The sequence below is a fragment of the Monodon monoceros genome, unplaced genomic scaffold (genome assembly GCF_005190385.1).
Source record: "Monodon monoceros isolate NGI ecotype Baffin Bay Population unplaced genomic scaffold, NGI_Narwhal_1 Super_Scaffold_4, whole genome shotgun sequence".
Classification (NCBI taxonomy): domain Eukaryota; kingdom Metazoa; phylum Chordata; class Mammalia; order Artiodactyla; family Monodontidae; genus Monodon; species Monodon monoceros.
In genome coordinates, this window is record NW_021703781.1 from 3,478,119 (window position 1) to 3,500,656 (window position 22,538).

Genomic DNA, 22,538 nt, shown 5'->3' on the forward strand with positions numbered 1-22,538 from the left:
TAGATTCAAGCTTCCACCCGCTGGTGAGCAGAGTGGGTCCAGGCTTCCTCCCATCCCGGCTGCCTGTGTCTTTCTTGCTACAGCTTCTCCTGTAAGACTAAAGCAAAGCAACCTTCCCCAGCAGTCTCTCCAGGCTAGCACAGCCATGGACACTTTTGCGTATCCTCTTCCAGAGGCAAATGACTTACCTAAGTGCAATACAGTGCCTAGCTGCCTGTACCCAGCTGTTTGGTTTTTATAGGTTATAGGCTCCTGTTCTCAATACAAGAAAGCGACAGAGAGAGAGAGAGAGAGGGAGAAATGTTGGTAGAAAGGAAAGTTGCTTTTAATCAGAAGGTCAGCAATCTGGGGACATGGTGGACTCAGTGTCTCCTAAAAACCGTCTCCGAAGATTCTGCTCAGCCATGAAAGCCTTTAAAAAGGGAAACAGGGAGGTCATCTCAGTGAATCACTGAGGTAGGGGGTCAGAGTCCTCGCCACACCCCACTGCGTGCAGGCGTGTGTGCAGGCTTGTTGAATCGTCGTGATCTCTCTTTAGATGCTGTCTTGTTCACACAGTTTGTTCACGAGATTACTGAAGGGGAAGCTGGAGAAGAGAGATCTGGTCATCTGTTAATTACTTATTCTTCATTGCTACTTCTTTGATTTATGGAAAGAACCAACAGGTTAGGCAAGGTACCGTGTGGTCAAAAGATGTGAAAGGCGTGCTAGGGCCGGAGATGAGTAGAGCATGACGGGCACCTGGTGTAAGGGTAGTGACAAGACAAAGGGGGCCGCTGTAGAGAGCTCTTTCCTGCCGAAAGCTGCTTACGGTTCTGCAAAAGAAAACCAGAAGTCTTCTACTTTGCCCCTCCCCTCTCCAATTTTCACATCCTCCATGCAGCCATTGTAACCCTTTAGCTGGTTTTACACTGCCATTTCTTGATATTTTAATATCTTAGAAATGATTGCCATTTGCCATTTTGAAAGTCAGGGTCTCACTCTCTTCCCACACAACTCACACCTTTTCCCTCCCACACTTATATTCCCTTCCACTCAATTAAGTTACATAATAATTTTTAGATTTAGCATTTTCGTTATGCCCCTGTAAATAGCAGCTTAGCTATTTATTAAGCTCTGATTATATTTCCTTTCTTGCACAAATTATGGTTTCCCTGGACTTAGTAAATGACTCTGCTGGAGGTATAAGCCTGCCTCAATACTGTAACAGAGGTTGTCTGTCAGTTTCATTCTTTTTCACGGGAGCCCTTCCTCCTGGACCCCTCTGCCCTCCTGTCGGATGTGCAGATCATCTTATGGCCTCTCTTCGGCATCTCCTGGGGACTGCTTCCCTTCTCTCTTGTTGGATCCCTGGTTTCTGGAGCCAATATCTTTCTCTTTCTAGATGTATTCCTTTGTTTTCAAAGAGTACATACGTAGCTTCATAAGAAAGCGTGCCTGAGAGGCTTTTTTGTTTTGTTTTTTGTTTTTGTCTTGTCTTTGTTTTTAGAGGTCTTGCATGTCTAAAAATGTCTTGACTGCCGCAGCTGGACCTCAGGGTCTGTGCCATCATGGAGACTCTCCACCCACACTGGACCCACTCAGAGTTGTGGGAAGATGAGCTGGGCTCAGAAGAAGTTTATCAAACTGGAGGAGCCCCGAGGGGTGCAGGACTTGGGGAAGGGGGCTCATGGCCTGTGCTGTGGCCCTGCTGGCGAGAGAGAAAGTACAAGGGGAGACCACTCAGAAGATAGGAGGTGTGGAGACATGAGGAAACTGAGGAACAGAGGCACAGAAGAGATCAATGAAGAGGAAGACCCCATCTAAGCACGTCGCTCGTGCAGAAACCAACCAAAGGCATGAGGTCGCACACATGATGGAGAACTTTGAGACAGAGCTGCAGAAGAGGAAAGAGATGCAGAACACGAAAGCAGAAAGTCAAGCTGGAGAATGCGGTCCCTATGAACCTGCAGCGAGCATCCTCAGCAAAGACCGTGGAGGTGTCTCCCAACCAGACGCTGAGCGGCATCCCCAAGGTAGACCTCCAGCGTGATGCTGAAATGAAAAATATTTCCACGGAGGATGCCAACATCTGTTGGCAGGGCAGCAGAACAAGAAGAAAGACAATGAAACATCCTCTGTGTTCACCAGCAGTGTGTAGATTATGAGCAGCCCACCGATCTCATCACGAGGCGCTCAATGCCCCCAAATGGAGAACAAGGAAGAGCCCAACACTTGCCCTTTGAGAAGGGGTCCCCCCCATCCCTAACCACAAGAGTCCTGCTAAGGATAATGCCACCAATTTCTATCACTATGAGAAGTTCAAGAAAAAAGAAGTGAGGCTGGTTGAAGGGGAGAAGGGCAGGGTGGGATGTAAACAGAACCTTCCTTCAAGCCCCCTCATAAGAAAAGGCTTCCTGAACAGAGACCTGCTTGTCTGCTGGCAGACAGCTCCGAAAACAGACTTTACTAGTCCTGTTGCTTACCTGCTGCATTTCTCAAGCACTGAATTTGTAACCTTTTGAAACAAAACAATACACAGTTTTCCTATTTGGGAGCAAACTCTAGCCTAACTAGCCAAACTCTAGTGAGCATTCTGAAATCTTGTTTAAGGAATTCACTGGTTGTCCAGTGGTTAGGACTCTGCACTTCCACCACTGAGGGCCAGGGTTCAATCCCAGGTCAGGGAACTAAAATCCCGCAAGCTTCGCGGTGCAGTCAAATCTTAAAAAAAAAACAAAAAAAAACAAAAAAAACCCCACTCTTTATTCTTCACTAATTGATAGTGTTGCTGGGTGTAGAATGCTACATTGAAAATTGTTTGCTCTGCAAATGTTGCAGGCTCTGCTCCTATATGGATGGGAGAAGTTGGATATTATTTCTTTTTGAAAGATTTTAGGATCTACTCTTTGCCCCAGTATTCTGAAATTTGTTTGTGATGTGCCTTGATGGATTAGGAGGCGACTTTGAATTTTAGTTCTAGGAAGTTCCATTGAAATATTTTGGATAATGTCTTCCTCCACTTTTTTTCTATAACCTTTTGTTCTGGAACTCTTAGTACTTGGATGTCGATCTCAAGATTAATCCTTTACCTTCCTTAGCTTTTTCTATTTTTAAAATTTCTTTGCCACTTTATTCTCTATTTCAGATTTCCTCAACTTTTTCTACCAAATCAGCTCAAGAATTTAAAAGTTCTTTTTATTAAAGTGTAACATAAAATCCTAAGTATATAGCTTGACAAGTCACCTCCAAGTGATCACGTCTTGTCTCTACCACCTTATCGAGAAATAGAACCACATCCCCACCCAAGAAGTGTCCATGAGTCCTCTCTCGGGCGCTTTCCTTCCCTCCCCTCCAAAAGTAGCAGAAATTCTGACTGCTAACACCAGAGTTCAATTTTGCCTACTTTTGAACTTTATATAAATGGAGTTATATTGTATGAAGACTTTTGCTCCTGGTTTCTTTCACTCAACATTAAGATTGTGAAATTCTTCCATGTTGTTGCATATAGTGGCAAATGCTCGTTTATTTTAATTGCTTTAGAGTATTTTGTTATATCTGTCTATTCTGTTGACAGATATTTGGGTGTTGTTTTTAGTTTGGGACCATTATTAACAGCACTGCTATGATGATTCTTGTACAAGTCTTACACACACACACACACACACACACACACACAAGTATGTAAACCTGCTATCCTAGGTCATGAGTTTATCAAACATGAGTAGATAATGCTAAACCATTTTCCAAGGGTGATACTAACTTAGCCTCCTACTGACAGTGGATGAGAGTTTCATTTGTTCCGTATCTTTGCTAATACTTGGTATTGTCTGTCTTTTCCATTTTAAAATGTCTAAATGGCAGTGTGTAGAGGTATCTTACTATGGTTGTAATTTGCACATTCCTCATTACTAATGACGTTGAACACTTTTTCATCTATTTATTAGCTACTTGGAGATCTCTTATGAAATGTTTGTTCAAATCTCTTGCCTATTTTTCTACTTGGTTGTCTTCTTTTTTTCTTAATGACTCAATATCTTCTGGATAGGACCCCTTTGTTGATATAGGTTGTGGTTATATTTCCCACTCTGTGGCTGACCTTTTATTGTTTTGTATTGTGTCTTTGATAAATAAAAATTCTTAATTTTAATGTACTCATTACAGTTTTTCAGTTTTCTCTTTATGATTAGTGGGTTTTGGTTTTGTATCCTGCTTAACACATCTTTTCCTCTCCCAAAGTCCTGATAATACTCTACCATATTACAGGAATAAAGACTCAGACGTAGAGAATGGACCTGAGGACACAAGGAGGGGGAAGGGTAAACTGGGATGAAGTGAGAGATTGGCATGGACATATACAGTACCAAATGTAAAATAGATAGCTAGTGGGAAGCAGCCGCATGGCACAGGGAGATCAGCTCGGTGCCTTGTGACCACCTAGAGGGGTGGGATAGGGAGGGTGGGAGGGAGGGAGACGCAAGACGGAGGGGACATGGGGACATATGTATATGTATAGCTGATTCACTTTGTTATAAAGCAGAAACTAACACACCATTGTAAAGCAATTATACTCCAATAAAGATGTTTAAAAAATAAATAAATAAAACACCCTTTGTCAAAAGGGACAATTTTTTTTTTAAATCAAAAAAATAATACTCCACCGTATTAACTTGTTGAAGTTTAATTGTTCCAACTTTCACATTTAGTTCTAGAATCCGCTTGGAGTTGATTTTTGTGCATAGCATGAGGTAGGAATCAAGTTTCATCTTTTTCCATATGGATATGCATTTGATCCTTCACCCTTTGTTGAAAGACCATCCTTTCCCCAGTGCTCTGCAATGTCATCTTGGTCATAAAGCAAGTGTCCGTACGTGAGTGGGTCTATTTTTAGAGTTTTAGATTCTCCGTGTATTTGTCTCTCCTTGCTCAAATACCTCTCTCTTAATTTACCGTAGTTCTTAATAAACTCAAAACCCAGCAGTGAAAATAGCGCTTTGCTCCTCCCTGAGATGTCCTTGGCTGCTATTGGCCATTTGCGTTTTCACACAAATTTTCGAATGAGCTTGTGAAATTTCACGACATTCTATTGGAATGTTGATCCAGATTGCATCTAGATGTTGCTGTGAAGGTATTTTTGCAGATGAGATTAACATTTATATCAGTGGACTCTCAGTAAAGCCAATTATTGTGGGTGGGCCTCATCCAACCTGTTGAAGGCTTAAAGAGAAAAGACTGAGGACCCCCAAGGAAGAAGGAATCTGCCTCCAGACTGTCTCTGGATTCAAGCTGCACCATCAACTCTTCTCTGGGTCTGCAGCCTGCCAGGTTTGCCAGTACCCACAGTCCTGTGAGCCAGTTCTCATGTACATACATATATACACACACATATATATCTTCTATTGGTTCTTTTTCCCTGGAGATTCTTGACTAATACATAGATCATGTCCGTGGCTGTCTATGCTACCCATGAATAAGGCTGGGCCTATAATTGGTTATTGTCATCTTTTGCTCTGGTTGGTAATACTAATTCTGCTTTCTTTATTCTGTAAATAACTTTGAGCACCTACTATGTGCTGGGCAATCTACTAGAAGTTGCAGGACTTTTGCACAAACAAAAATAGCTGTGTTTTCGAGCCTCAATGTCATCTATTAGTGAAAATAACATCTTAGTTACAGGGGTTTAATGAAACTTTTTAAAGATGAGCTATAAAATCAATTCATTTCCATTACTAGAAAGAGTTTTACATACACATATAGGGAAGGAATGACAAAGAGACTTGAATTCATAAGCCAGCTCGGGTAAAATGACGGTGGATGCCTGGAGCCCTCCTGTGTGGGAAGGGGTCTGAGAAGCACTTGGGTTCCAAGGGAAAGGGACCCTTTTGTGACGTCCTCCTTGGGCATTGAGGGATAACAGGCATCACAGGTGCCCCGTTTTGCCATCCCTGGGATTCCTTTTGTCGTCTTAAGAACTCAGTGAGCTTGATTTTGAATGCCGGTGCCTTGGCCATGCTATAGTGCTTACAGCTGGAGGTGTTGTAACTTTCTATAAATTATATACCGAGAAACTGGTCATGGCCATTTGTGTTGCTCTAACGTCACGTTAGCATAAATTAAAGGAGGGATTGGATGTGGTTCACTGCAGTTATTCACAGTTGTTCCTATGATTTGTGTTTGGGGTTGGCCTGCTTATGTCTTCTTGTGACTGATTGAGGCTACAAGCAATGTTGTCCCATTAGAGGAGGAAGAAAGAGAGAAAAATACTCATTATAAAGCATAATACGATGACTCACGTTCATGTACCCTAAAGGGCTTCCTGACATGAGGAAAGGGAGAGGAGATATGTTTCTGGTCCCAATGCTTTTATTCCATTATTAAAGCTATTGCTCCTTTGAGAAAAAAAAAAAGATTTATAATGTTTCCAGTGAAGGTGCCAATTAGACCATGAAAAAGTTCTGCAAATTAAAGGCATTAAGTAACTAGCAAAGAGGAGAACTGTTACATACCCACAACGTTGAAAGAAGAGAGTTGTGTTGTAAAAATGTGACCTCATTTGCCACTTAATAACCTGCTTAGCAATGTCACTTTTCTTACAATAAACTCCAGACTCAGTTTTAGAGTCCCTTCCTGGGTATAGAATATTGCGGTAAAATCTTGGGACCAAGCATTTAACTTTCCAGGAAGCGAAAAGCATTTTAAGACAATTTACTGCACACCTCACACCCTGCCAGAAGATGGAGAGATGAAAAACTAGGCAACATAGATGGGCTCTGAGTCCAAGAATTTCTAATTTTACTAGAGATATGGAGGTAGGAGGGATCAAATTCTCAGAGGAATCGTGTATGTATCTTCTCAGGAGTACTAGTTTGATTGTTTTGAATGAATGTGCCCGACAACTCAGTCAAGTAAAAAGTTTAAGTGATTTTTTAATTTCCTGACTTGATTGATTGTAGACTTACTAGCCCAAGGGGATTCGTATTTTGGCCCAAACATGGCAAGTTCTGCCAACCCAATGATAGATCGCGTATTCCTTTTGTATCTTAAGCAAGGTGGATAGCGCACCAAGAGTACGGGCTTTCCTTTCTTGAAAAATGGGTATCTTCCTCAGTATTAAGTGGATTCTGGGGGAACTTATTTTTTAAATATATTATATGAAAGCACTTGACAAATCTTGAGTCAGACTCCCGTGGTGTGGAAGGCTGAATCGGGAAGTAAAGTCAAGCAACGGTAGATGCCCATTGATTCTTCCAGTGGGTCTCTGGTCCCATCTGGTAGATTGCTACGTAGGTCCCTTGGGTCCCGGGGAGACCCTGACTCACTCAGCTCTGATCGTCTGTCTGCCGAGTGTGAGCACCCCTGCAGCGGCAAAGGGAAACTTCCAGCCCCATTCCCCCACCCAAGGCTTCCTGGGCGGTACTAAGCTGGTGCCTCTTTCTCTGTTGTGGCTGTGAAGTCAGGAAGGATGGCATTTATGGTGATGTTAAAGTAAAGGTGGAGGACTGCTCTTCCACAAGAGGTGTGGCTCCTGATGACAGGATCAGATTCCATGACACTGATCAGTGTCACTCAAGTCAGGCACAGACATGGTGTTAGGGACCAATGAGGTTAGAGTTCACCAGAGACCGACCCAAAGGTCCGCCATCTTGCCCTCTTTTCTTCTCCCTTGTGGACTGGGTTCCAGCTACCATCTCAGCCTCTGGAAGCTGGTGGTGGTGAGCAAAACCGTCCTTTATTCCTAAGCCATTTGCTACATCAAAACACAGCTCAGAAAGGAGGGAAGTACCCTGAGAAAACCATAATTCAAAAAGAGTCATGTACCAAAATGTTCATTGCAGCTCTATTTACAATAGCCAGGAGCTGGAAACAACCTAAGTGTCCATCATCGGATGAATGGATAAAGAAGATGTGGCACATATATACAATGGAATATTACTCAGCCATAAAAAGAAACGAAATTGAGTTATTTGTAGTGAGGTGGATGGACCTAGAGTCTGTCATACAGAGTGAAGTAAGTCAGAAAGAGAAAAACAAATACCGCATGCTAACACATATATATGGAATCTAAGAAAAAAAAAAAAAGGTCATGAAGAACCTAGGGGCAAGATGGGAATAAACACACAGACCTACTAGAGCATGGACTTGAGGACACGGGGAGGGGGAAGGGTGAGCTGTGACAAAGTGAGAGAGTGGCATGGACATATATACACTACCAAACGTAAAACAGATAGCTAGTGGGAAGCAGCTGCATAGCACAGGGAGATCAGCTCGGTGCTTTGTGACCACCTAGAGGGGTGGCATAGGGAGGGTGGGAGGGAGGGAGACGCAAGAGGGAAGAGATAAGGGAACATATGTATATGTATAACTGATTCACTTTGTTATAAAGCAGAAACTAACACACCATTGTAAAGCAATTATACTACAATAAAGATGTTAAAAAAAAAAAAAAAAAGAAAAGAAAAGAAAAGAGGGAAGAACCGGGAGCTGTGTGGGCAGAGTTCCTCCTTGGCTGCCTGACTGCGCTCACAGCTGCAAAGAAGACTTTGATTTGATGTGACCTTGAGGCCCCAGAGACTTCTCACAGGTGTCTATAAATTCAGACACTGTAGTTAGGGTCTCCCAAAGCAACTGCATTGGGCTGGGCCTTGGATTTTGTTGTCACAGAGTGAAAAATGACCACCAACCACCGTCTTCCATTTCAATCGGGGACGGCATTGCTTGAGCCATGAAAGGACTCCTATGGGATTAGGAAGAGGTTGAGATTTCAAGCATTTTCCCCCTTGGTTCAGGACAAGACAACGTGGACATGCCTTTATCCCAGTGACATGGCTACCAAAAGTATCCAGGGTGGGCGGTCACAGAGTCATCTCACTGGCTGGTATGCACGAGCATGGCGTAGGGCGGTGGGTCTGAATTTCTTCTGCTTCCTCATTTCTGTACTTCTGGGTTGTGCCTCGTGCACGATTGCAAAGGCAAAAACTGCAGTGAGTCGGAATGACCTGACATTTCTGTGACATCTGCTTTTGTTGCACCTGAACTCTCCCAGAGACCATACCACACAAGGGAAATGCACATGGAAAATATCTCTAAGACACACAATAAAAACGGACTACTCAGAGCTAGCCAAGATCCAGTCTGGGGCTTCCCTGGTGGCGCAGTGGTTGAGAGTCCGCCTGCCGATGCAGGGGACACGGGTTCGTGCCCCGGTCCGGGAGGATCCCACATGCTGCGGTGTGGCTGGGCCCGTGAGCCATGGCCGCTGAGCCTGTGCGTCCGGAGCCTGTGCTCCACAACAGGAGAGGCCGCAACAGCGAGAGGCCCGCGTACCGAAAAAAAAAAAAAAAGTCCAGTCTGGAGCCTGATGAACCCTCTTTGGCAATTTATAATGAACTGAGGAAATCTTGCAGCTAATTGTTACATGCCTGTGTTACCTCTCGAGGGACAGATGCCATGTCAGGATGCTATGAGTTAGGCTGAAATTTGCCAACAATTCTCTAACCCAGAGACATTCTCAAGAGAGATGTTAGAGCTGGGATGCGCCACAGAGACTGCTGGGTCCCACTCTTGATTTTTCCAGAGGCAATATCACAGTCCGGGTAATGACCTACCCAGGAGCGCACAGCTAAATGTGGCAGTGCAGGCATTGGAGCCCAGGTCTGAACACCCGACTCTGTGTTTTATTTAAAGACTGCACTGTCCCTCTAGGAACGGTAGGTCTGCGTAAGCACAGGTAGCCAAACTGACGGTGTTCCACTAACCAACTGAAATAGACCAAGGCTTCCTTGGTCAGTCAGGAAGCCGGAAGGGCAAGGGAAGGGTTTGGTCTTACAGGATGGAGACGAAATGGCTGCTTTCAGTAGATTGCTAAGGAGCCAGTGAACAAGTCCAGACCCCGAGCAGCTTACAAACAAAATTCTTCCTTCGCCCAGACATCTGCGCTTCCTCAGTGGAGGCTGTGGACCCTTAGGGCCATGTCACTGTGCTGGCAGTGAAGACTTCCCTGTGACGTGGTTATTGTGTAATTCTCCTGTAAAGAGAGGTTAGCTCAAATTCAACAGGACGGCTTAAATTCAAACCAGGGTGCAGCGCCCGCTGTGCATTGGTTACAGCGGCACATCAAAGCTCTGAGAAAAGGAGTGGAGATTTCCTCGCCGCCCCCCAAGGCCCTGGAAGCGCTGCCCCGTGGCAAGCGGGGGAGTCGGTGTCTCGTTCCCAGGCGCCGTCATGTCCGGTGATGCTGCAGGGTTCTCCGGCCTGGCGTGCGGTGCTTTTTGTTCCAAAGGCTGGACCTCGCTTTGACGCGAGCTGGCAGAACCCAAGGACAGAGGGCCACCAGGGCGGGCCCCGTGACCGGAGCCTGGGGAGGGGTAAAAAAAGCTGAATCCTTCCGGCCTGATGGGTTTCTGCACTTCACAGAAGCAAATGGACTCATTTTAAGAAAGGGCTGTTAAGCCAAACAGGAGATGAAAAGGGAGGCATGCAGGGCGAGACGGAGAGGAACGGAGGGAATTAGATCAGCTGGCTTTACTGAGCACCCCCCTCAGGCAGGAAGCCAAGGGCTGGGCAAGGTCTGCTCTCAGGGGTGACTGTCACTTTCCCCCCACTCCCTTATCACCTGGGTGGCTCGCTCAAACATGAAAGTGTCAGCAATGAAAGAATGAAGGCTGCAGTGTTTTTTCAGGAAGAGATCATCCAGTACAGGGATTCACTAAGCGACACGGTGCATTTGCTGTGGGCCCGGAGAGGGACAGACATGTCAGACTGGGAACAGCTTTCCCAGTCGAGGTTGCCTTGGACTTTACTGGGTAGTATTAGTTTCTATGTAGCATCCTCTCTTGTGAACAAGTAAGGTTGTATTAGTCTCATTACGGAGTTAAGAGCCACCTGACTGTCACAGACAGCAATCCCTTTGTGATAGGATCCAGTACTAACAAAAGAAAACACAGGCTGAACAGTGGACTGGTCTTGCCCTTGGGTGGCAGCAAGGCCAACAGCCTTTCAGATTCACGTATGTGATCGCGTGGCTTTCCTGACTAACTGTCCCCGCCACACAGCAAAGCCTAGACTGTGGAGCTCAGCTCCCTCCGCCCTTGACTCAGAAGAATGCCCACATGCTTGCTTGGTTTGACTCCCACGCACGCTGTGATTCAGGACCCGCCCCCCCCCACCCCCCCCGCCGCCAACTCCTGCCCTGACCCTTCTCCTTGTCTCCCAGATAATTCTCCAGGTTCACAAAGATGGACATATACAGAGCTCTTGTCTAGCTCTTGTCCTAAATAGACACTTATGGAGCTCTGGTCTGCCTCTCTTTTGGGAGAAGTGTCAATAACCCACATTTTTCCAAACTTACATTCATCCATTTATTCTTTCTTTCCTTCAATACTATTGAATGAGCACCGGCCACGTGTCAAGTACTGGGCTAGGTGCAGGGGATTCAATAAAAAACACTGGAATCTATAGTTGGGTGGACGGGTCAGGGGATGCCCACGGAGGCTGGGCGGGTGGGCGCGTGGTGGGAGCTCCAATGCTGTTTCCCTGGAGAGGGAAGGATGAGGCCCCCGGGGTGTGCAGGGGTCGGTGGCTGAAGGCTTGTGACAATGCCAAGAGTCCCGCCTCTTCATCAGGTCGACTTACCCGTTGACACTCCTGGGGCACGTTCCTCTCTCTCAGTGTTCTAAAGAAATGCCTGCATCCCAGTGATGCCTTAGCAGAGGAGCAGAGGGTTTTCTCATTTTACAGGTGAAGAAACTCGAGATCCATGGAGGTGACAGGGCCGGCCAAGGTGACACAGGAGCCCAAAGTAGAAGTTAAACAGTCAGCGAGGTCCGTGACAGGAGAGGGAAATGTGAATCTACTGCCCGAGGAGAACCCAGTTAATACATGGTATAAATTCTTTACATGATTTTTTAAAAAACCAAACTCCCTGGTTGAAACTTAATCAGGAATGTATTGTGCAAGCTGGGACACTGAAGGTCAAGTCTGTGGAACTGCACTCCATACATCTCTGATCCTGCCTCCTAAAGTACAGCCAGACCGAGGACGGTGTCACCGTGAAGAGGGAAGCCCATTCCTGCCTCGGGGAAAGAATGGGCTTCACTAACTTTCTCTATAATCAGTGTGGACCAACAACAGACTAAATGGTTTTAGTTCAAGGGGAGAAATATAAAACAAGTGACCTTTGATATATGGAAATGCAGAAGGAAGAGCCCAGGATCGATCATTCAAAACCACAGGTAGATAGTGACCTATTTTCTCTGTTCTAAGAGGAGCTGAGGACGGCACCCACCCCCTAAGCCTTTGGGATGAGGGCAGCATGACCTGATATACATCAAAGTGCTTAGGGCAGTGCTGGGCGTACGGTAAACGCTGAATTTGTTAGCTGTCCTTGTCCTTAGGTTCCCTTAAAGATATGGGCACCCGGTTTGAGAAGCATGGTGGTAGAAAACTCTTCTAAAAGCACAAGGCTCCCCCAGGATCCAGCAGCACCATGATGGTACCTGTAGAAGACTGAGATCAAGCTAGACACGGGCCATGTCTTCCTATAACACCCAGCGCTTGATCGTGTAAACAGCGCTCACCATACAGCAGAGGAGGTTGAGTGATTCACAGGTGTTCATGTAAAATGGCACAGTGCTGGATCCTGGTGTGGATAGTCAAGAAGAGGTGAGGCCAATATAAATAGACAGAATACATCCCATGGGAAGAGTGCTGTAGCTAAAAGTGTGATGTTGCAAAATGATCACAGGTTTTTAATTTTATTTGTAACAATGTTATTTTAATTAAATATATAATTTATAAAAATTATAAATTATATAATCTGGGAGGCCAGATCTGAGTGATACATAAAAAGGAGAAGGGCTTCCCTGGTGGCGCAGTGGTTGAGAGTCCGCCTGCTGATGCAGGGGACGTGGGTTCGTGCCCCGGTCCGGGAAGATCCCACATGCCGCGGAGCGGCTGGGCCCGTGAGCCATGGCCGCTGAGCCTGCGCGTCCGGAGCCTGTGCTCTGCAACCGGAGAGGCCACAGCAGTGAGAGGCCCGAGTACCGCAAAAAAAAGAAAAAAAAAAAAAAAGGATAAGAAAATATACCGTTCTCCACGTGAGAGGCCATCCTTTTCAATGCCTTACTTACATCAGTTTAACAAACCCATGCTTCCTGTCCTCTATTTTCTGGCTGATCCTTCGTCCCAGTCTACGGACCAGAGATTCAGCGAGGAATGAAGAAACTCCACCCTTTTGTAAAAGCCCGTAACCCTTAAAGTCACAGTGTGAGAAGATAAATCCGCACAGTCAAAATCACCCTTAAAATTCTATTTAGTCTTTTGCTCAAACAAGAGAGCTACAGGCGTCCAGGGGAAGTCTAGGTTCAACAATATTTAAAGGCAATTCTTTTCTTTAAAAGGGATCTAATCATTGGTAAATGGCTTCTAGAGTAGAAAAATGGGTAGTGCCTGCACCTTTCAATTTTGTCTCCACCACATTTAAGATTAAGTCATTTTATTATTATTTTATAATTTTTTACTGAATGACTCCCTTGTTGGTCCCCCATTGGTTATATGCACACAGGGGAGTGTTATGTGTGTGTGCAGGGTTGTTATATGCACACACGGGGTTTGTTATATGTGTATACACGATTGTTATATGCACACACGGGGTTGTTATGTGCAGACACAGGGATGTTAGGTGTGTATACAAGGGTTGTCATGTGCGTTGTTATGTGCACACACGGGGTTATCCCACTGCACCTTTGTTTCATTTGATGCTCTCTCTCAGCTTAGTCTCTGAAGGATACAGATAGAAACTACCTACTCTCTGTGTGCTTTCCTACACAGCTACATGCTTTGACCTCCTGGAGGCAGCTTTTCCCCTTGCTCTAGATTTTTTTTTTAATTTATCTATTTTATTTATTTACTTTTGGCTGTGTTGGGTCTTTGTTGCTGCACGCAGCCTTTCTCTAGTTGCGGCGAGCGGGGTCTAATCTTTGTTGCGGTGCACGGGCTTCTCATTGCGGTGGTTTCTCTTGTTGCGGAGCACGGACTCTAGGTGCACGGGCTTCAGTAGTTGTGGCTCATGGGCTCAGTAGTTGTGGCTCGCGGGCTTAGTTGCTCTGAGGCATGTGGGACCTTCCGGGACCAGGGCTCGAATCCATGTCCCCTGCATTGGCAGGCGGATTCTTAACCACTGCACCACCAGGGAAGTACCCCCCCTTGCTTTAGATTTAACCAGAGTGTATTTGCATAATGATCTTTTGCTCATCTAACTTACATATGGCCATGGTGTGAGTCAGTACCTTTCACTTTAGCAGCAGTGGGCCCTGCCTGTGACCTCCTGTCTACCGAAAGCCCATAGCAGTCTGAATTGGTAAATCTGACTGCTGTCTAATACTCCTCCCACCTGCGATGTATAATCTTTGGTCTGTAAATGTTTCATTGATAATGATCTCAACATTTCCAATATGTCTATTTAATGCTTTGTTTAAATTCTAGCACAGCTAAGTGCCAGTGCCAACATTGACTATTTATCTGACAAAGGATTTGTATCAAGAATATATAAAGAGGGCTTCCCTGGTGGCGCAGTGGTTGGGAGTCCGCCTGCCGATGCAGGGAACACGGGTTCGTGTCCCGGTCCGGGAGGATCCTGCGTGCCATGGAGCAGCTGGGCCCGTGGGCCATGGCCACTGGACCTGTGCGTCCGGAGCCTGTGCTCCACGGCGGGAGAGGCCACGGCAGTGAGAGGCCCGGGTACCAAAAAAAAAAAAAAAAAAAAGAATATATAAAGAAGTACTAAAACTCAGTTACAAGAAGACAATCAAATAGAAAAAAATGGGGAAAAAATTAAATAGACATTTCTCAGAAGAAGATATATGAATGGCCAATTAGCATGTGAAAGATGCTGAACATCATCAGTCATCAGGGAATGGAAATTAAAAACACAAGATTTCAGGACTTCGCTGGTGGCGCAGTGGTTAAGACTGTGTGCTCGCAATGCAGGGAGCCCGGGTCCGATCCCCGGTCGGGGAACTAGGTCCCACATGCACACCACAGCTAAGAGTTCGTATGCCACAACTAAGAAGCCCACGTGACGCAACTAAGACCCAGCACAACTAACTAAATAAATAAATATTAAAAACAAACAAACAACAAAAAACCCCACGAGATTTCATTTCATGAATAATATAAGTTTTTAAAGACCTGACAATACCAAGTGTTGGCAAGGATGTGGAGCAATTAGAAATTTCGTACGTTTCCAGTAGCAATGCAAAATTTTACAACTGCATCGGTTATCTGGCAGTTTCTTGCAAAGTTAACATACACCTATCACATGGCCCAGCCATTCCACTACTAGGTGTATATACCCAAGAGCAATGAAAATATATATCCACACAACGATAGGTGCACAAATGTTTATCACAGCTTTTTTTTTTTTTTTTGCTAACAGCTTCAAATTAGCAACAGCTCAAATGTCCATCAACAGATGAACAAACTCCAGTATGCCCACACAACAGAACACTGCTCAGCAATAAAAAAGGAGCAAAACAGAACGAATAAAAATCTGCTGGAAATAAGTTAATTGAGCTATTTATTTCTGTACCTTGTGCAATGTCAGCCTCTGTTTCTTCTTCCTCTTTTTTTTCAAAGATTTATTATTTATTTATTTATTTTATTTATTTATTTTTGTCTGTGTTGGGTCTTAGTTGCGGCACGCAGGATCTTCGTTGAGGCACGTGGGCTCTTCGTTGCAGCACGTGAGCTTCTCTCTAGTTGTGGTGTGCGGGTTTTCCCTCTCTAGTTGTGGCGCGCAGGCTCCAGGGCACGTGGGCTCTGTAGTTTGCAATACACAGGCCCTCTAGTTGAGGCCTGCAAGCTCAGTAGTTGTGGTGCGGGCTTAGTTGCCCCATGGCATGTGGGATCTTAGCTCCCTGACCAGGGATGGAACCCACGTCCCCTGCATTGTAAGGTGGATTCTTTACCACTGGACCACCAGGGAAGTTCCCCTTCTTTCTCTTTTTGTTTTCTCTAGCTTTGCAGCTGAGTGTATATAGATGAGCCTATACAGAGTTTATATAGGTTGTAACTCATGGAATCAACAACATGAATATTATAAGTTAATAAAACCAAATACACACAAAAATGCATACTACATAACATGCTAAGTAGGAAAAACTAAACTGTTTGCTAAAAGTCAGTGTATGTATTCTTTTTGTTTTTTTGCCCTAAGGGGTAGTGTTATTGATATCTGAAAAAACTAGGAATGATGAAATTCTTTATACTATGAGACACTTTTATATCTAAGTATATTACATGAAAAGAACAGTGAAGCTCTTTGAAGGCTTTAGGACAACAGAGAAAAAGGAAAGCAGCCTAATGTTTTTCTCCCCTCTCTAAAAGGTTCCTTCTTCATAGAAGCATGTAGGAGTATGACATATTTTAGCACGTTAAGGTTCTAATCAGTACTCGGGTTTCAGGAACACCACCATTTAAGATTAGAAAATACAGGAAGAAAATACATATAAAATAGTTGATAATGGTAACATTCAAGCTGATCTCAAAGAAGAACTGATCCAATTTTCAATGAGCAGAAGAGCTCTAAGTAGATCAGTATGTGTATGTATGGCAGTGGGATCTCTGGGATGGGGCAAAAGAGAACTATCTCAGGTGATGAAAATGTTCTCTCTCATGCATTTGTCAAAACTGATCGAAATGTGTGTATCCTTTATTTTTTTTAAGTGTCCATCTCAGTAGTGTGGTTATGTGGATTAAATGAGATGATGCCTATAGAACATTAAGCATAGAGCCCATGCATAATTGGTCTTATTTCTGAAGTAGTATTAGAAACTTCTGGTTTCAAAGTAGAAACTGTAATGAGCTAGAGAAAAACATGTATTGTAAAAGTTATCTGTCCATTTAAAACTTCTCCCCAAATCCCAAAGACTTGGTGTATTATCAAAGCAAGTCTAAGAGCTTCAAGAGAAATGAATTAAGGGGAAGAAGGAAAATAGCTTCTCTTAAAGAGATAAGAAGAAAAGAAAGATTAATTTTCTTTCCAACTTAAAATAGTGTCTTTGTTTGTAGAATTAAACTACCAATTATTTGTAAGACCTAGTAGGCAGGCAAAATGTGCACGTTCCAAGTTTGCAATTTAACAAAACATGTTTTAAATAAAGCAAGACAAGCATTAATTAAAAGCTTGTTTGTCTGTTTGTTTGTTTAAATTACAATAGGAGACCATGAAGTAGCTTAGTAAAGCCCTTCAGTTTTCAAAAACGAACTGCAGGCTTAAAGTTCATGAGTAGCTTAAAAGTAATTTATATCCATATCAACGTGCATAGATGCTTCGATACTCTGAAATCCAGAGACCATTGGAACAAATCAAACCTGGCCCAGAGGAGAACTAAGTGAGCCTTTATAACGTGGAAAGGTGAATCTGAGAGTGGTTATCTCATCCAAAAAGGACTCAGAGATTTAGAGCAAAAGTGCAGATTTTTGCCATATTCCTTGGTATAAAAATGGTTCTGAAAAGTTCTTTGAAATAAATTCATAGAGTTATTAATTTCTGAACCCTGTGCAAGGTCATCATGTGTTCCTTCCACCTCTTCTTTCTTTTCTCTAGGTTTTGTAGCTGGGTTTATACAACTGGGTCCCCCAGGATGCACCCAAGACCACCCCAGGGTCTGAGCCAACCAGGCCTTGGTATTTGGTTGTCTTGTCAACTAGTTCTGGGACAAAGCGTGCTGGGGATGAGCCCTGGGTGCCATCATGGGCAGTTGGTGTCCCCTAATCCAGCCAGGTGTTGACCTAAAACAAATAGACTGCCAGTTATTTCTCTAGCACAATTGGGTTTATTTGGAGTTTGCAAAGACTTACAATTGGGAGTCTGCAATCATGGTGAGCCATGTGCAAATCCCCCCACAAAAATGGAGGGGAGAACTCTTTTATAGAGGGGAAAAGGAAGTTGGGATGAGAGTGGAGTAAACAAAGAGTCCATGTTTTATCATTGGCTGAGCGTTAATAGTCCCTCATTGGCTGAGTCCTTGCCATGAAAGGACTCTTGGGTTCCGCTATCAGCATAGGGCATGAGAGCGCCCCCTTCTGGTCTCCCAACTCTATTTAATTGAGGTTTCTATGTATTAACGTTTACAGAGGCCTGGGCTACTCGGAAAGGCTGAGCTCTTGCAAAGCAGTGCAATACTCGTAGGCAATGAGACGGCGCTATACGTGTCAAGGGTCAATATGGCAATACTGCTGAGCTGCAAATTTAATATGTTGTGTGTGCAACAAAGCAAAGACTCATCTTTCCACTTACACAAAATGCAATGGTTTGTAGACCGTGCATCTGTACCATTTTAGACTTCTCCTATAGTAAGCTTATTAAATCACTATTTCTTGATGCCTGGTTTTTAGACAGAGAAATATAGTGGTGAAGTTATCTTTAGGCCAGAAATGACAGTGGGAACTGTTGTCATTGAACTAGACTCCCTGCATTCACTGGGGATTTCGGGATCCTGGGGTGTTGGTGTTAAGCAGAAACTTCGAGTCACAGATCAGGACATGTGGCAATGGAGAGCAGAGCCAAAGCTATTCAGTCATCAAATATGAAAAAACATAACTCAACCAAGTAAATTGTGAAGATCTAATTGACTTTATTGAACGATTCATGAACCAGGCATAATTCCATCTAGGAAGTAGAGGGGAGTTCCAGGGGCCACAGAAAGGGAAAGGTTTTTAAAGTCATTTCCCTTTGGGGAAAGGAAGGGAATAAGATTAGGTGGCTTACCTCATCTTCCTCTGGGGGATAGAAAGGGCCCATGTGACAGATGACCTCATTGGTACCGACCAGAAAATTCCTGACTGGTTAAGACTGCATTTCTAGGGGAGGTTGAAGCTTCAGTTAGGTTCAGTATTAAGCCCTGGTTCGGAGGCGTGGCCTGGCATAAATGGCTCTATTTTGGGCCTGTGGTTTTCATTTTAACACAGACCATGCAGTAATTAGAATAGTCTGACCTGCAGTGTCTTTGGTGTTGGTCACGGTGCCCCTAGAAGTGAGAGTTGGGAACTACCTAAAGTCTTATTTTGTGTACATGGCAAAGCTCTACATCTGTTGGACAGAAGTGTGAGCTGAGTCACCATGAGAGACTGTTAACAGCCTCTCAACCAGTTCCCAGACTTGAGTCATTCAAGTTCAGCCCAGGGCTGGGCCTTGAGGGCGGCAAGAAAGATCCCTAGAGTGCAATATCGGAGAAGGCACTACCTCCTAGATTATGAAAATGCAGGATCGCCCCCGCAGGACCTGAGGGCCTTTAATTCTGTGCAGGAGCCCCTTTCTTTCCTCACCCTGGCCCCAGGGTGAGGAAGGCCCCTCCCCAGAGGCCCTTGCCTGAAAGGGAGGCCAAGCCCTCCAGAGGAAGGATCATGCTACACAGCAAATGCTTAGACTGTAAATCTTCCTCCAGAAGGCCCTGTGGCCACTTACCAGAGTGACTGTGTATTGAGGAAAGGTGAATAATCAGACTTGTCCAGGATTACAGGACACTGGCTGTAAACTGAAACGAATTTCTGGAGCCAAAACACCACTGTGCTCCACTTGCTAGGCAGAATGGGGGCTTATGAAGGGCAGGTGAGTAAGTTTTTTTTTTTCCTTTTTAAATTTTTATTTATTTATTTATTTATTGGCTGCGTTGGGTCTTTGTTGCTGTGCGTGGGCTTTCTCCAGTTGTGGCGAGCAGGGTCTACTCTTTGTTGCGGTGCATGGGCTTCTCATTGCGGTGGCTTCTCTTGTTGTGGAGCATGGGCTCCAGGCGTGCGGGATTCAGTAGTTGTGGCATGTGGGCTCAGTTGTTGTGGCTCATGGGCTCTAGAGCGCAGGCTCAGTAGTTGTGGTGCTCAGGCTTAGCTGCTCCACAGCATGTGGGATTTTCCCGGACCAGGGCTCGAACCTGTGTCCCCTGCACTGGCAGGCAGATTCTTAACCACTGCGCCACCAGGGAAGCCCTATTCACCAGTGTTTTTGACTGTCTTAGTCTTTTCAGGACAGAAGCTATTCAAATGTACCTTTGATCCCTACTATATATCACAGTGCATAGTCTCTGCAATAAAACAGAGGAAGGAAAGAAGGGACGGAGGGAGGGAGGGAAGGGGGGTGAATATATTAAATAACCAGCTCTATTTACGTCAGGTGTTGAATATTCATTAGATACAGCAATTTTTTTTTTTTTTTTGGTTCCTACACATCAGAGGCTGGTTCAAACCAGAACAATTGTCATATTATTCTGCAAACAATAGATTCTCCACTGATGGGATCCGAGCAAAATGAATGAAAGTGAACCTGCACAAAACAAAGCTGTGCAGTGTTAGCGTTCCTGAGGAAATGACAAAGCCAAACAGAAGCTTTGCCCCTTTTCCCCGTGCCTCTCAGCTTGTCCTTGGCGGTTCACTCTCACAACCGTCCTCGTTTACTCCCATCATTTGTTAGGAGGCTAAACGCCCTGTTTCTGCTGGTTCACCATTCTTCCTGGAATCTTGCAGTGACCCAACTCTCACCTGCTTGGTTTTCAACATTTACTGTGATCATAGCCACACTTTTCAAGAGCACACAGCACAGCCAATGGGTGTGCCAGGACTGCAGCCCAGGGCCAGGGACACGAACCACAGTCAGAGAGTCAGAAAGCTGTCCCCAATACCCAGTTCTCCCACTATGAGCCAGAGCTTCTGCAAAGCTCCGTTTTCCCCATCCCTACACCAGGACATGGTGCCCACAAATGTACAGCATCTGGTCAAATGAGATGGGCTGTATATGAATATTCCCCAAACCCATAAACCTATACACGTGCAAGTGAGCATGCACACACGCACTATTGTTACTCCTAAGTGTATTTGTACAGTAATTTAAACTTGGGTTAAGTCCTGAGTACCAGAAAACAGAACCAAGAATATGGTTACTGGGGATGTGAAAATATGTAAGAGGGGGAGAAGACAAATGTGAACGTGTTTTGCCAGCCTGGCATTCAGTCGCCTCTGTGGAAATAGCGCCTCAATTCCTCTTTGGGGAACATCCCTCCCTCAGGTCCCGACCCTGGGATTGAAAGGGGCGGATCCCCCAATGGAAAAAGAATATCCAACTTTGGAAGAATTTTCTTTTTGTTCTGAAACATCAGTTCTCTACATCTGGAGTCTAGATGTTCCTTGAGTTACCTAAACTGATGTCTGCTGGTAGCTACCAGAATTCCAGGCATAACATCAAAACAAAATAATCCATCCTCTGGTGAGCCTTACAAACTGCTTCAGTGATGGAAATGTTACATAGTTAGCATTTTAAAATAATTTTTTTTTTTTTTTTTTTTTTTGCGGTACGCGGGCCTCTCACTGTTGTGGCCTCTCCTGTTGCGGAGCACAGGCTCCGGACTCGCAGGCTCAGCGGCCATGGCTCACGGGCTCAGCCGCTCCGTGGCATGTGGGATCTTCCCGGACTGGGGCACGAACCCGTGTCCCCTGCATCGGCAGGCGGACTCTCAGCCACTGCGCCACCAGGGAAGCCCTAAAATAAATTTTTTTAAATAAAAAGAAGAGTGTACATATGACTGTGTACATGTTTCTTTCTTTTGGAAACGACTTCTTTGGGTTTACTTGGCTACATCAGCTGTTCTTCATTCCAGTTTGCATGGAGGTGAAAGAAATCTGGGTGGAAGGCCCAACCTTACCAGTGATGCAGCCTTATAAATGTTGCAGAAATGATGGTGACAGCTCGACTGTACAAATCTGCCTTTTAGATGATTCCTTTTCAAGCAGCAAGAAACAGAGGCCATCTGACTGGTATATATCCAGGCTAGAGGGAGCCGTGGAGGTCCTGGATGGGCACACACCAATTAAGTTGAGCACTCACTGAAATTGCTTTCTCTGAATGGAGAATGATCGATCAGGAGACAAACTGTACACATATTAGACTGAAAGAGTTTACAGGTAACTCTGGCCCAAAGCCATTGCCACTTCATTTCATGCGCTGAAACCCCTCAAGTGGTGAAGTGAGGGGGGAAAGCCACTTAATGCTTTGCACAGGGAGATCCAACAGCTGGGTCTTGCGTTGGTTTACATTTATGGGATGGTGACAAGAGGGGAAAATTGGTCTTCATGTGCACGGTTGAAGATGGGCCTTTAGAAACTGCCGAGGAGTTTCAACAATAACAACAACAGCAAAAAAGCTCGAGATGCTCAGGGCTCCCCCAAGATCAATCACTCCGAACGTGTGGAGTTGGAGCCCAGGCATCAAGCACTTTTAACCAGTTGATTCTACTCTGCCGTCACGGCTGACAGCACTGGGTAAATAGTTCCAATCGGTAGCAAAGCCTCCTCCTTTGGGGAAGGCTTCCAGGGACCAAGGCTCCTTCAGAAGGGCTGATCCCCGCAGCCCGGGGGAATTTCAGCTCGCAGGTCCCATCCCGGGGGCAGAGCTCGGGCAACGCGTCCCACCTGGAGCAGGATTGGTTTAGTAACACGCTCTCACGCACATCTCCTCGCAAACACCCCACGTAAGTCCAACACCTAGGCTGGAATACAGGGACGCGCAGAAGACC

General features: G+C 44.9%; 1 protein-coding gene across 1 annotated transcript in view; it reads left to right on the forward strand.

The window, feature by feature from the left end:
- The window catches only part of NTPCR (nucleoside-triphosphatase, cancer-related), a 163,150-nt gene that overhangs the window by 103,131 nt on the left and 37,481 nt on the right, over positions 1–22,538 (forward strand). The window lies entirely within an intron of this gene.